Source organism: Lathamus discolor, chromosome 7, assembly GCF_037157495.1.
Source record: "Lathamus discolor isolate bLatDis1 chromosome 7, bLatDis1.hap1, whole genome shotgun sequence".
Taxonomy (NCBI): Eukaryota; Metazoa; Chordata; class Aves; order Psittaciformes; family Psittacidae; genus Lathamus; species Lathamus discolor.
Window position 1 is genome coordinate 12,521,758 of NC_088890.1, and position 16,419 is coordinate 12,538,176.

The window sequence follows — 16,419 nt, forward strand, 5'->3', positions numbered from 1 at the left end:
AGGAGTGAGATTTCTGTGAACTGGCCTCAAGACTTTTCCAAAATAAATGCCAGTGGTAAATTAATTCTTTAATCCTCTTTATGCCACAAGATGAAAAACTGTACACATTACAGTTGCTTATCTACTTTTTGCTATTAATTCTCACATTTTTAATCACTTTCCATTCTCTATCATTTACTTGCACTATTCTGTCAAAGAATGAATTTAGAAAAAGAATTCTATAGCTCAGTCACCTTCACAAAATTAATTTATCCTCATTTCATGCAGGGTACAGTGTTGTTTTTTGTTTTATAATTTCCTTTATTCAAAAGTAGAGAACTGCAGGCACCCTGTTATCAAATCAGCCTCAGAAATACCTAACTGGAAAAAGGCATTGCAGAAAAAGGGGAGTATTCTTCATAGCAGAATGAAATACATTAATGGTGCAGTCTATGGGAGCAGGACTTGGAAAGAGAATGAACTACTAAAACATTACAAAAATAGGCCATACTTTTTCAAGATAATCTTATATATGTTATAATGCATAGTTTATCACACTTTTTAATTATATATTTACCATATATTTATTATTCAAATGCACTCTATTTGTTACAGTGGACATCAAAAGGCAGCACTATATTACACATTCTAATCCATAACTAATATGCCACTAATGCATTAATGTATTGCAGCCATATTTATAGACAGCATTGTGGTAAAGCTTCAAGAGTGGAAATGTTTTTTTCCTACCTGTAAAAAAAAAAAAAAACAAACCCAAACTTCACAAAACAAGCCATGCATTTTAAGAACTCGTTTTGGTAACACTTTTTGGTAACCTCTCAAAGGTTGGCCCAAACCTAGTTTTCATCATCTCATCAAACTAGAGTGTTGGAAAGGATTTCAAGAAGTAATCTAGTCTGTTGGCAGACTCAACCATACCTCTGTCATTCCTGGATGCATCTACCAAGGGACTGCTCCTTCCCAGCAGCTGGAGCCTCAGCAGCAGCCTCAGGCAGGGCTTGCTGGCTCAGTCACTGCCTACTGCCTCTCCAATGCCCATCCTCATTCATTCATGGCACAGTTTTGGCCTTACTCCCTGTTCACAATGGGAATTGCCCTTTATATTTGCCTTTTCTACATCTGAGGACTTGCTCCTCCACACACACACTTCTCTTTCTTTTTTATTTTCTTTTTAAACAGTGAATTGTCTCTCAAAGGTTTGTTTCTGAATGCATATTCTTCGCGTTCATATAATCTAAAATGGTTCTGTATTTTCCCAGGGTGAAGACTAGCAAAATTATACTGGTTTCTTGTACACGTATTACAAATCCTTAAGCTCTTTTCCTGGAAGCGCTTTGCCTTCTGTGCCCTCCAAATTCAGCACAGGATGCCGCCTGCTTTGAGGACATGCCCTTTGCCATCAGCATGAAGAACCATCACAGTGTTATCGAGCTAAAATCCAGTGCACACCAATTTAACAGATATTTCACAGTTTCACACTCCCCACCCCTCAAGCCTCCATGTTTGCTCAGCCTGCCAAAAGAGCAACTGCTCCGCACGCATTTCAGACCTACCACTGTTAGACCAGAGATGCTCCACCTCTAAGAGTGACTAACCATGACCTAACTAATGCTGCTGGAGCGGGACATTGCTGCAGTGCTCCTGCCAGAGCAAGAATCAGACACCAGTACTGCAAAAAGCTGCTGAAAATACAGCCAGGAAGGAAATGCAATGGGAGAGCGTAACCACAACCGTGGTGCACTTACAGAAGCAACATTAATACTGTACAGTTTACATAGTTTTGGTGAGTAGTGCAAAAATGCATATCTGCAAGTCTTCCAGTTCAACTAATGAAGACTAGTTGAGCAATAAGAAATACTTCATATAAATCTTAACAAGTTTTTCTAACCCTTCTAGTAGTTAAATTTACTATAATTAATAAAAAAAGAATAAAGATGGCCGATTACTAAATAACCTTTTACTTTTGATGACAAGATCCACTCTTCCTGCCTCGCCTGCAAAATTAGATTTAAAAGATGAAGGGAAGCATTAGCCCATTACCTAATAGGGAAAGAATAGAAAAATCACACTCCACATATAAAAAAAAGGCATTGAATATGCCAACCTTTTTCCCCTCATGTCTTCACAAAAAGATGTTTCACAGTGACCAGACTCTCAATATAACTCACTTCAACTAGGAGCTTGGAACATATGCTAAACAGAGGGCTGAAGACTGTGTGGGTAAGATAGAGCAGAGCAAGTTATTAAGGGTTAAATTTATTTTGAAATACTTTAGGAATCAACCAAAGTTCTCTTTAAACTATTAGTAATTACTTTTTAGTACTCTCAGGGAACAGCTGAGGTCTAGAGGGTAAGAGGCAGTCAAACACAGCAGCTATTTTTAGAAATGGGAAAAAGGAAGACTACACAGTCTAGACTGAGTATGCTGAAAGACCCAGGAACAATTGATTAAACAATGAAATTATAAGCACCCAGGGGAATATAAAGTGAGAAGAAACTGCAAAACGCATTTGTGAAGAACTAATCATGTCAACCCAGTCTTTTTCAACCCAGTCTATTTTTTCCCCTAATCAGGATAATTACCATATCATAAGAAGGAATTAGATGTAATACATTTTGAATAGACAAACATATTCCTCTATCAGAGTCAGGTAGATCTACCAGCTTATTTCAGACCAACAATAAACACACTTAAAGAACAGTTTTCAACTATCCATTTTCAACCTGAGGGAATGCACCAGTGTATTGCCACAGGTGTTTGCACTTGGTCCCGTATTTTCAGGAGTGACCTATGTTGCACAAGGTGTGGCAGACCTGCAAGCACTCTGGAAGGCAGCACTAGCATACCAAATTATCCTCACATTTTGGGGAAAAAAAAAAAACTGAAATAATGACGATAATTTAATAAAAAGATATGTAAAGGCCTACCTATTTTGGAAATGATCAAGTGCAAACTTTAAAACGAGCTTTATCAGGCAGGCAGCAATACAGACAGAAGAGAGAGGCTAGAAAGGATAAAACCTAAACATGAGTCAGCAATGCGAATCTGCTGCCAGGGACAAGTGGTGTTTGGGGAAATATTAACAGATGTTAACCACAGGACACAGGAGGTAATTATTCATATGAGATTTAGAAAACATGACCTAGAAAGAAGGATATTTGTTCACTCTATTAAGAGAGAGGGCCAAAAAGTAGACATAGCGGCAATACTCCAATACAGAACTGGCTTTAAGTAAGAAAATTATAATCAGTTGTGCTTTGTGAGCATGAGTAGTGACTGTCTTAATTCACAGAAAGGAAAATTAAGCACAGTCTCATGAAAAACTTTCTAAGCTATATAAATAATTCATCTTGACCCTTCACTGGAAGCTTCTAAAATGCTCTTGACACAAACATCTCTCCTGGAGACTGTGCAGTGTGATCCAGCAGGCTGAACAGGATGACCCCTTAAGATCCTGTCTTACATTTGCATTCTAACACTTCTAGTGTCAAAAACCAATTAACAACACCTTACAGAACGACTACCTTTTCTGGAAGAAAATAAGGGTAAAAGAATAATGTAATTTGGCACTACTGTGCCCAGTACAGCACCAGCTTCATAGTATCTTTCTTCTGAAATTCATATTTTGTATTTGCAAGTCAGATTAAATATGCACAATTAGCTATCCATACTTGAGGGTTTGCAAAGAATCTGTCCACAAAAGGAGCCTCTTTATCCCAGTGCTTCCAGTTTTCGATTTTACTGAGAAACAAAATCAAATAAAACCAAGATAAAAAAGCTACCTTGTTATGCTGCTGTTTAACACTCCTGTATGCATTGTTTTCTTAACATCATATACTCTATATTATCTTTGGGGAAAAGGGTGGTATATAAGATACTTCCTTCATTGTGATGGTTTGCATTATATGTTCTTACTCATTTTCCCTAATTTATTATGCATTTGGTAGTCCCATATGGTATTTTGTAGGAAAGCTTATTTGAGCATCAAAGCAGACTTTTATATTTCATTTTACTGAAGTAATACACAAGGTTTGCTGATGCTGAATTTATTTTTACATTGTATTTTTATGTGATTTTATTAACTCATTTGTACAAACCTGTGTTATAGTCTACTTCCAATCTATTTTCTCTGTGTCTACAAGTATATAGTAATATAGCAGATATATTTGAAATAATAGGAATAACAAAAGTAGTATTATGTACAATTATAGCTAGTAGCACCCAGAATCAGACACTGTTAATAATAAATGACAATATTATATAAAAGAAATACCATCTGAAAACTGATTTTACACGGCATATTAAAGACTTGATGGCTCAGGAGATGGGTAATAGAATAAAAAGCCTTTCATCTCAAGGTCATCAATTCAAATACAAGTCAGACTGATAGCAACTGAAAGCCATTGAAGAGAGCTCTAATGAACCTAGACTCATTACTAAAGATTTAAGAACAGCCTTAGCATTTTGCCCTTTCTCCTGCCTTCAACAGCCGTCAATAGAGAAATTTTATAGAGTATGGAGGAGCAGATCCAGTCTGGCAGGTAGAGTTGTACTTCCCTTGTTGTACACTACCAGCCCCAGGCTATCGCTATTTTAGCGGCTTCCTAGTAGGTACCTGTTTGTTCTGTTCCAAAGTTCAACATCCTCAGTGCTGCTGTGTCTTTTTATTGCTTGGAGGGTTGAAAAACAGAATTGAGCTTTCAGCTTCCTGAGTGACCGCTTCAGGTGTTGCACAAGCAATACTCTGGCCATTTGTCTGAACCATAACAATTTGGTATATTAATGTGTTACCTTTATCTGATATCTTACCATTTTTCTGGCATATACAAAATAATGTACCAACCTAAACCAATGAATGCACTGGGAAAGAGAAGAATCCTCATGCAAACTAGAGCAACTGTTCAGCCAGCCTCACACTAGCCAGCAAATAAATGATATATTGCATGACTTGACAAGCAAACTCAAAATCTTCTCAAATAAAATCCTTGGTATTACTTCCTTTGTTCCACCACAATGCCTTCATAATTTACTGTATGTATGTACTGTTAATCCTACAGTATTAATGGGATGCAAAACACTGCTAAGAAACCTCTTGATGTTGTCCTTTTTCTTGGTTGTTTTTTTTTTTTTTTTTTTTTTTATGCCAAATAAGATTATTTAAAGAAAACAGATGAATTTTCAATGATTCTCCAAAAAATCATCCCAGAAGCAATTTTGCTTTCATATCTTTTAGGCAAAGCTTAGCTATTTGCACATGCAAACTAAGTCCTACATATACCTGTTTGCAGATATAAATGGGGACACACAGAAGAATCAGCGTGACATATAGCAAAAGGACAAGTGCTCTCCATAATCTCCGTATGGAACCCATAGATTCTTTTTTGAACTGAGGCATGCAGACTACCTCTCCAGGCCCATTCCAGCCTCAACTATTCTAAGATTCTAAAAATTAACCACCTCACAACTCATGTAAACTTCACCTTTAGTAGCATTTGGGTTAGGGGAGCCATTTGGGTTTTCTGAAGTGACCAATAGATTCATTGTAAAGGTACCAAGGCCCCTAAAGATGCAGTTTACAACCATCATGGGTTTGTGATGTCTGATAATCAATTCCCTTCATGCAATTTTTCTCCAGCATAGCACAAATGCCTAACAACCATTCTAAAACCAACCCTTACCTAGGGGAGACAGCAGAAATCCCCAAACTCTCACTTTACTGCTTCATCTAAAGATATGCCTCAGCACCTCCACTTTCAATTCTAAAACCCTATGATGCCTGTATTGCAGATCTGAACTTCATAATTTATCCCTAAATCCTGGTATTTATATTTATAACCCACATCTCACTGGAATTTTCAGATACAACGCTATTTCAAGTTATCTCAAATTTAGTACCTAAATAGGCACTTTTGGAACATTCCCCCTTCTCCCAGTTCAGCCCTTTCAGAAGCAGATGGGAAGATACCCAAGCAAGCTGTGTTTGGACCATGTAACCTCCCCACAGAGCATGGGAATGGCTCTGCAGCAGTTTGATGACAGTTCATCCTTTTTTTTCAGAGAGAATTTGCTGGGGATATATACAAATGTGAGTTTCACCCAAAGGCTTTGGCCTCAATACTCAATTGGACTCAATACGCATTTGAACCCACATCAGCCCAAGAGGTGCATGCCCCTTTTGCCCCTGTACAGCCTGCAGCATCGGAGTGCTAACCTGCCTTTCCCTTGCAAGGGGTCAGGATTTAAACAACTCTGATTATCTGAAGTTAAAACTAAAGATCATTTTGTTTCAGCAAAGAGCTACCCTCTGGCTTGCAAGTCCAAATGGTTGTACTTCTTGTCTGTCCAGAAGACTAACTGTCAAAAGTACAGAAATATGGATTTAAGTGGATTTTAGAGTGTGGAAAAACCCCAAATCCATCAGTTAAGGTCATTAGTTCATGTGACACACCTCACTGAAGTCAATTTTCAAGGATAAGCGTGTGACAATCTGACTGGAGGAATTCTCCTTTAATGCATTATTAATTCATTTATTATTACAGTTATTATAATCTTTATGCAGGGCACTGAAGCTCAATTTGTTCTGTATCAGCTAATGTTTTTAATGAGCCCTTTCTTCTCCTCAGGATGGGAGCTTTCTTAACCAGTTATCTGGCTTTTAAGCAAGTAGAAAATGACATGATGGTGTATCCTTTTCATGAACACAGCTTCACATATCATGGCCTGAATTTTAAATGAAAACAAATGAGTACTAACTTTCACATTGCCAAATATCTCTAAATACAGGAACTTTATCACACAGTTAGATGCAATGAAATCTTAATTACAATTTCTCTCTCTGACAAAGAAGATAAATACATTGAAATAAAAAGATCCTGGGTAAATGCAGTTATTTGTTGGAGAGCCACTTGAGCACATATTAAGTCTGTAGCACCATCTGTATGACTTTGGGTTCATTCTCTGGTCACGCAGGGCAAAGAGGTCACAAGGCTGATCCCTGCTCTGAGAAACTGGTTCAGTTGGAGAGGAAACAGCATATTAACTAGAAAAGTGGGTGTACTTGAAGTTGTGAACCAAAGGAAAGAAAATAGCACATTTCCAAACATACACATTGCTGACGCACCAAGAGCCAAGCATCCAGCTGGTTATAAAGGCTGAATCACTTTGCAACCTTTCTTGCTCAGGGAGGAGGTCAGGGTATTTAAAAGACATGTAGAAATGGAACTTAAGGACATGGTTTAGCGATCAATTTGTCAGTGTGAGGTTTATGGTTGGGATTAATGGTCTTAAGGGTCTTTTCCAATCTAAATGGTTCTATGATCTACATAGAAATTTGCTCAAGTCTACACTCAGAATGTCATGCCTACATTCCCTGTATTTCTCTTGAAAAGGAATAGTTCAGCCCATAGGATGCTCTTACAGAGAATATAGAATAAGGTTTTTTGGTGAAAAAAATCCCCACAAACAACACCATAACAATAAATAAAAAAGGAGAAGAAAGTTTATGCATTTTTTTTAGTAAGAAGAAACAAGACAGATTGTCCCACAAGAAAAGCACATTAAATCTTTATTTCCTTTGCTCATGCATACCTGAACAACAGCCAGCCTTCACATGGTGACCTTTGCAACAGCTGGTCTTGAAAGAGGGAAAGTTTATAAGCTAACTTGCAAACTGACAAGGGAACTTTTCAGTTCAGAGCTGCTCCCACAAAGAGGTAAATCAAAATATAGCCAGATTTTATGGAGATCTACATTCACACAGCATCTGAACCCCACTGCACACAGCATCTGAACCCCACTGCCTGATGAGTCAGGGTTTATCAGAAATCAGTAAATTATTTTCTACTTGAAACAATTACTGGTTGTAAGGAAAAAAAACAGTGGGTATAAAAAAATAACAAAACAATACTGAAAAAGTTAAAGCAATATTCAGACATTTTATTAATAACTTCGTCATCGTGACTTCTGCAGGCTAGAAAAGTACCCAAAATTAAACTCAACAGCAGATATATGAGTGGTGTACTCAGCCCTGCTCTGTGCTGCAGTCAAGGGCAGTGAGCAGAATGCAGAAAATCCTAATAAACAGTATTGTAAAACAAACTTGTGGTGTAAATAATTCCCATTCTTCACAAAGCTTTAGCCTTAAAGCTCTGATTAATAACAGTTAATGGGAAATGCATATTTAAGTTCCACATACTGGTAGCAGACTCCCTTTTCACCAGTCACAGATGAGAAACCAAACACAAAATTACAGATTTCATTATAGGATGAAAAACAAAACAAAATAAAACAAAAAAAAAGGGATAGAAATCCCTTGCCAGTGTGATTATTTCTTCTAAGCACATCTCACTACAGAAAGGGTCCACAGACACCAGAATTCCCTGGATTCCCTGGTAACAAGCTACACTAGAGAAGCCCAAGACATAAATATCTCCATGGCTCAAAGACCTTTTTTCACTGATGAACAGTTGTTGGCCATGCCATCACTGAGGCCCTGCTCTTCCGCTATTCATTTCTAACAGTCTTGTGGGGCACTTTAAGGAAACACAGGGTCCATCTACCACTTGGACCTCAAGTGTTTGGCGTAACTCACTGAACCATGACCACCGTCACCCACTCTGCTTCCCAGCAGCTGAAGACTTGCTTTGAAATAATAACAACAGACCAGTAACAACACCTTTTCCTACAGACTGAAGGACCAAACAGGTTTGAGTTGGTTTTGGGGTTTGTTTGTTTGTTTGTTTCTTTGGGTTTTTCCTAAAGTAAAATCACAAGCTCCTCACTGATCAGATGCTACAATAGGAAAAAGCCTAGCTTAGGGCTCAGCTACACATATAATAATGAATGACTGTTTCTATAACTTGTAAAAAAGGAAGACAAAAAAGGGAAGACAAACAAGTTCCACCTGACATTAGAGAGCTTTCAGACTTTGAAAGCATGTCCACATACTTCAATTAATTAATATCACATGAAATTATTCCAGAACACACATATGTGCACAAAGAAATATACACACACATTTATGCTTTGATAGAAAGTATATTAAAGACAGAAATGGTATCAAATGGGTTTAAAATTTTTCTGATTACTTGAACTGCTATGATTCAGAAATAAAGGTAAATAAAATTTACATCCAAATCACAAATACTTAAAAAATCCAAAAAGCATTTCTTACATGCAGTTCTTTCTTCATCAACACATGGTTAATTTGCAGTTTAACATCTGAATCATTCTCCTCACTTTACTGCATCTAGAGAGAAAGACAAACGTGTGATTTGAGCACATCATAAACTGAATTTATCTAAACATAGCATCTTTATCTGTACAATCCCTTTGTTTTCTTTTCTTTTTTTTTTTCTGTATCACTGAGTTTATGTCAGATCTCATTCTTTTTGCCCTCCATTTAGCTGGAAAAGGACAGGTTATTCCATACTTGAATAACAGAAACAGCATACCCCATGGAATAGAAAAAAATGGGCTGAAGTGAGATCTGATTCTTATTCTAAATCTGGCTTGTGACCTTGGAACGAGTCATTTTTCTGCACCTCTATTTCCCCTCTCTTTCTTTGACTTTCTTGTCTACTTGGATTACAAGCTTTCTAAAGCCTGTAAAGTGTTTATATGGTACCAAACAGATAAGATTCAGATTTCATTGCAATCACTAGATAACACAAAACCAGAAACAATAAATGTTATCAATCACCACTTACATTACTGCTCTTATAGTCCACTAATATGAAACATGATTTCAAAATTGTTTTCAACAGATTTTTGTTTACATTAAAAAAACAAACAAACAAACAAAAAAAAAAAAACCCAAGGAAAAATGTATCCAAGAGGAACCAGATCCCTGTTTCTTTCTAGTAACATTCCCCCACTTTAAACACATTGTCCAAGAGTTCCATTTCCATATTGATCTCTTATATACACAGACATGACACATCTCTGCCATTGAACTAGCACCTCTGTATTCCCCTCTGCTTGAGCCATGTCACACAGCCAGCTCCAGCCTTTGTTCAGCATCCTGCTTTGTACCTACATGATACTCTGCTATGTTCTGGGAGCAGCCGAAGCAACAGCCAAGGAAGACTTTGGAGCTTTAAGACCACTTTTTTTGCTGTCCCAAGCCAGAGTGCACATACACTGTGTAAATGCCAGGCCATATCCCTGTACCACCAGGGAGCAAAAGAACTACACAAGCAAAAACTTTTCTTTTTTTTCCTTTGTGGGTCACCTTTAAAAGTGATTTTCTTTCCAGACTCTGTATGAATACAAGATATTCAGTGAGACGTCTTCAGGGAAAAGAAGTGATAAAGAGAAATTCAGCTAACCTATTTTCTTTCTTGTCACTACTTGATAATCTCTTTATCTGGTATCATTCCACCAGTTGCAGACAGACTTATTTCCCTACACACAGACCAAATCCTTCTTCCAAAGTGCGCACGTGCGCATGCACCTCCTTTCCCACAATATTTCAAATTACTATTGTAATGTCTCTGCTATTTTGGTCTATACTTAGTCAAATTCAGCAGACATAGATGCACACATACTAGACGTACATGCTTACAGCCACACACATCTCTAGTCTTTAACAGTGCTGCTATGGTTATGGGCACATGCAGAATGTTTATACAAACCTTCTCATCAAAAGAAGTATGCAATTTCACTGGAACACAATTCACTAGCACATATATTTTAGAGTTCAGCCCTTTGTCAATAAATTATGGTTCTGATGTTAACAGAAAAAACATTTTCTAAAGCTCTACAGTGATTTAGGAACCTCAATCCTACTTTCAGCTGCACCTTAATCCTTCTTGACTTCTACTGAGGCTTTAGAAATGTTTGCTCTCCTGCTGGCAAGACACTTAGCCTTTCATAGTGTCTTTACCTTCAGAAATGTAGTTTCAATTTGTAATGCCAAATGCAAATTACCTGATCTACAGCTTGTGCCAGCTGGGTATAACCCAACAAAGCTGTGGCAGCCTGGTCTAAGGACTGCAAGACATGCCTCAGCTAACTCAGTCCCAGTCCCACACACAGTCACCAGGGCTTACAAAGAGAAGTAGAAAATATCTATGCCCTGAATCAGTGTAAAACAGAGGCTATTTTTAGGTTTCCAGTTTATCACAGAACTGGATTTAGACAGTTCAAGAGCAGAGATGCTGCTATTACATCAGGTCCAGACTCCCTGTTGTTACATTTCCCCCCGTTATCTCTAAGCCAATTCACTTGTAATTGATTAAAACATCTACTCCAAGTAAAATAAAAAAAAAATCCACTTTTTATTTAGAGACATGAAAAAAGAGAAATTCAACATTATTTTAATCAGATTTTGAGGGAGAGAATTATGATTTCTATGCTCCCTCCCCTATTTTCTAATCTAACTCAGAAATCACAGCAGAGAACAGTAACTCAAATGCTTTATAGCTGAATTCTTTTTAATCAGCTGTCTCCTATCTTTACCAGCTGCTTGTCTGCTTCTCCCATTTATGCTGTGCATCTTGGACTTATCGATCAAGTAAGCTTTAAATTACAGCTATCCGTAAAAGAAAAAAAAAAAAGAAAAAGCAGAGGCAAGGCATAACAGGGAAGTACAGACCTGATAAAGGATTTCTGAAGGGCTACTCACTTTTGCTAGAAGAAAATCTTAATAGGATTTCCTCGAGAGAAGGTCTATAGGTGTGAAATTATCAGTGTACTGTACAGACAGAGGAAGAGTAAATAAAGCTCATGGATTGAAGAAGAGGATTTATGTCAAAAATAGTTCCAAAGAAAAGTATGGGAAAACCTGGGGGGGGGGGGGGGGGGGGGACCAAACCAAAACAAAAACAACAAACCCACAAGATATGGTATTAGTAACCTAGTCTATATCACTGGGTGTTTTTATTGGCTTAATTATAGCCAGCCAATTTTTAGCAGTTCTAGTTGTTTCAGGTGTAATAGAGACAGTAGAATTCACCACTCCCCCAAACCATTAAATTCTTTAACATTAAAAAGACAATAGAAGAGCTGATTTCAGTGCTCAAGTGAGCCTACAGCAGCTTCAACTCAAAGACTGCTAAAGGGTATCACTTAGGCTTTCACCACTGAGCTCTCAGGACTGTCTAACAGAAAGAACTAAGCTGACCATAAATCTCCACAATCCTTCTCCACCTCAGCTCCCATATTCCACTCAATGATACTGCAATTCCCCAGGTGATCTAAGGGAAGGTGGTCTAAGCTCCTGGCAATATGCATCACCTGGTGAATGTTATCCATCATTTCACCCAAGTCTTTCCTGTAACTTGTGGAAAGAATTACAACTCATTGGCCTATGTCCCAGGTGTTCCCATCCAGGGTGATGCTGTCAGTAGGAAACTGTTAATACTCCCATGCAACAGCTCCCCAATAGGCACAGATGGCTCTTGCTTCCCTTACTCCAAAGTAGTCCAAAACAAGCTACTTAAATTTAAAAATCAACCACAAGGCTTATTTCACAGAGAGGTAAGATGATGACCTGTGGCACTCTGGGCTATGTGTTGTTATCACCACTGTGCACAAAGTACCCACGTGGCTGTTTCTAGGCTGCAGAAAATATGCACCTGTAAAAAAAGGTCTAAAAGATTGCACCTCACATGACACTGGAAAAGAAAGAATTACTGAAACAACATACATCTTAATGAGAAATCCTGTCTCCCAATTTATACTGAAAACTTAACCTGCTGTTTGTTTTTTCATGCCCTGCATCCTACAAAGGAACAATCTGCAACCAATATACTGGATTTATGATGACTGACCTAAAGACCTCGTAGCCAGAATCCAAGTCATTATGTGCCCTGGCCTTGTAAATCTGTTGGGATTTTTAAAGATGAGAAATAAAAGTGTAATCTTTTTCCTCTGTGGGTATAGGCAAAGTGTCTGCATGTTTGGATTCCCAGCGCTGCTTCCTGTTTCACAATGGCATTTTATTGCTGTGACGTTCTACAAGTACAGTCACTTTAGTCTTTCAATCTTCCAAAAGGTTATAGGGACCTGACAGATTTCTAAGTGAGGGAATTCAGTTCACACTTTTATTCACCCAGCTGGTCACTCAGTGAATTTGACACTATATTTCAGCTAAGTTACACATGGTGTGAAGGGGAGAAACAGCAGGGCACAAAGATGGCTTTAAGACATCTCTGATCCCTGTGTCAAGCTACCCAGGGGCTGCTTGGTCTCTGAGCAGAACTGTGAGCAAGTGCTGCAGCCAGGATAAGGGCTGCCTCTGGCCATGCCACAGATGGTACGGGTGGCTTCCCAGGCTGCTCCATCTACTGACTGCAGAGGAAGAACAGACGAGCAGGGACAAGTGGTCCCTGCTGCAATGTGACCTTCACATTTCTCTGTAAAAGATGCATGAATCAATCAAGTACAAGCCTCAGAGTCAGGCTCAGATAATGTTCTGAAAACGAGAAACTAAATATTTAAACATTACTTGAATGGTAATGGTGCAGACCCCACAACACTGAGGAAAATAATTAACAGGTTTGGCCCAGAGGACTTGACAAAGCAGAACGGTGTCAGAAAACAGGAGTGCTGGCCAGGATGAAGCTCTGATTGCTCTGGCCACTCTCTGCAGCAAAGCCCTTCTGACGCACTGTGCTCTGCACAGCAAATCGGCTGAGACCCAATTCTACCTTGCAGTGCAGACCATGAGGGCTTATACCATTGCAGAGTGCAGTGTGTTACATGTGGATGGCAAAGGAATGAATGGAACAAAAATCTCAGCAGCCAGGCCTGGGCAGCATTCTCATCAGCTCCAGCACCAGTGTGGATGAGGAACAAACTTCACTCGTGCATATTAACAGCAGAAGGTTTTCAAAGGAAAAAGTTTTGTCAAACAATAAAAAGGATGCATTAACAAGTTTGGAAAATAGCAAAGGGTGAAATGGATAAGCTGTAGTTACAGCAAAAGGTTGCTGTCCTTTCAGATCCCGCGTAAGTGCAAATGTTCTAAAGGGAGTATTTGCGATGACATCTTCAGACTAATACCAAGTATGCTGAGAAAAAAAGATCTCTTAATTATTAAAGAAAAAAAACCCAACAACAACAACATTTTTACACATAATTTTACCCTTGTGCATTATGAACACAACCTAACAAAGATGCAGGGTGGATGAGAGTCAGTACAACAGTTTTCCTACTGCTTAAATAATACAATTATTTTCTTTTTAGCAACAGTAGGAAAGCACTAATTTTACAGGAATACAATTAAATTGTCCATATAAATAGTAAAAATGAATAAAAAACGTGGTTTGGGTCAGTCTCACATATAGAATAAAATAATTCATATTTACTGAAAGTACAATGTTGCAAGTTGCTCAAATATCTGTTTATCTATTACTGAAAGGACTATCAGAATATGAAAAGAGCCTTGAAATACTAATCATAGCTGTCTAAGAGCATCCCATTATGTTAGGCAACAATTTCTGTGATTTAGTGTACCGACAACAGAAAGTAACCGTGAACATGTTTTTTTGTAAATCAAGTACCTTGGGCCAGTCTAGTCCACAATTAACGAGACATAAGAAATGTTATGGTGTTTTGCTGGTGCGTAATTCAAGCCTGTAGTGAACTTGGCAGAATGGATGTATAGCATTTATAGCTGTTATCACTGTTACCAGAGGAAAATCACCTTGTCTTGTCTGTAAGAAACGTACAAAGGCTAATGCATACACATGCACACACATACTCACTCATTCAGGGTTGTCACTAGCCAGGCACAGCACACGTATTTTTTGTTTAAAGAAAATGTCACAGTCTGTGGCAAAAACACTGCCACAAGATCACAATAGGTAAATGTTCAGAAGCTAAGCCCCATGCCATAACGCACAGGCATGCATTGAGTTCAAATTTACAAGTGAACACCAGGTGTTACTGGCCCTTAAGGGGAATCGTGACTGGTAGAGAATCACCTCTGTCAATATTTCCCTCCTGGGTCAATAAATCCTGATAGTCGATAAAAGTCAGCAAGCAAAACCAACACCACCACAGGAGCCTGTGGGTACCTTGGGGTAAAATTTGGCACACTTAGTATCTGCTTATTAGTTAGAATGATTTTGCGTTTAATATCCCTAAGGTATAGAGCGCACTTTCAACTTGATTTCAATAACCTTCTAACACACAACACGACTGCGTTACAACCTCTCCCTGAGCTCTTCAACACAGAGCACATGTAAACTGAATGGCACATGGGCTGGGAAAAGAATGTTTCATGTACTCTTAAGGCAGCATCCTCAGTATCTACATGCCATATAAAATATATCCACCATTTTTCACAAGAGCCACGCATTCTTATTGCAATCCTGAGGTTTCAGGAATGAATCCAGCCAGACAACTTAGTTTCTTTTTTCTTAGTTCTGTTTTGCAAACAAAAATTAAATTTCAACTGCTCACACCCATGTGCCAACACACACAAATCATTCTCAGATACCCTGGAGCAAATCTTCAACTATATAAATCAGCACAAGTTTTTTAAAGTTATTTTTATTTACACCACCTGACAAACTATTTCCCTAATGTTTCCTTGCTAAAAATTTATGCATGGAGTGTGCAAATTTAACTGAAGGTGCTTTTTTCATTCTACAACATAAAAGTCAATCATACGCCATATGCCATGATACATGAATTCAGAAAGATCAGAAGGACCTAACCCATGACACCAAGTGCAAGTAATGGAGAAAGGTATTTGAAACAATTTTTTAAATAATCAATTTTGCTGCTGCCCTGTTCATGAGATTTAGAGTATAGTTTTAATGAAGGAATATATTTTTCCTGTTGTAAAGGTTGCTCACTGTTAATCTGCCATTTTCAGGGATTTTTTTCCTGGAAATGCCTTTTAAATGCACTCGTAAAATGTCCAACACAGAAATAGAAAACTTAACCTCATAATATGCAATTCCATGTTCAGACTGCTAATGATCATACAAACTAATAAGTAACTTATTTGGCATCTAAAATGATAAACAAAACCATGAAACAAGCAAACTTAAAAGATTTCTAAACCCAACTGGCAAATTATTTAGAGACTAAAAATTTCTCTAGATTGACTTATAAAAGTTAATGACTTTCAAATAGAAAGAAAACATGAAGTCAATAGACTGAAGTTGTTCATTATAACTCATTTGTTCAATTCTAATCTTGATTTGGTCATCAGCCCTCCACTTGCTCATTATGACGGTCAAGCCAAGCAAACAAAGTGATACTTGTGCACATAACAATACTGAACCCTTATATAGCACTTTTCATCATCAAATCTCAAAGCATTTGCTTCTCAAAGCAAAGAAGGAGATCTTTGTTATCCACAATTCAGATAGGAAAATTGCAGCATTAGGATAATTGCAGAGCCAGAAATAACACTTCCTAGTCCCTGGCTAATGGCTGAAGTAACAGCACAGGGCATT

At 38.0% G+C, this 16,419-nt stretch overlaps 1 protein-coding gene across 8 annotated transcripts in view; it reads right to left on the reverse strand.

Annotated features, from left to right (window-relative positions):
* CHL1 (cell adhesion molecule L1 like) overlaps nucleotides 1–16,419 on the reverse strand; it is a 158,671-nt gene that overhangs the window by 99,091 nt on the left and 43,161 nt on the right. For 7 of the 8 annotated variants that reach the window (XM_065687216.1, XM_065687224.1, XM_065687218.1 and 4 more), the window contains one exon: nucleotides 9,174–9,248. The exons of the other annotated variant lie outside the window; for it this stretch is intronic. The gene's annotated coding sequence lies outside the window, so the exon portion shown is untranslated. The remainder of the gene's footprint in view (nucleotides 1–9,173; nucleotides 9,249–16,419) is intronic. 8 annotated transcript variants of the gene reach the window in all.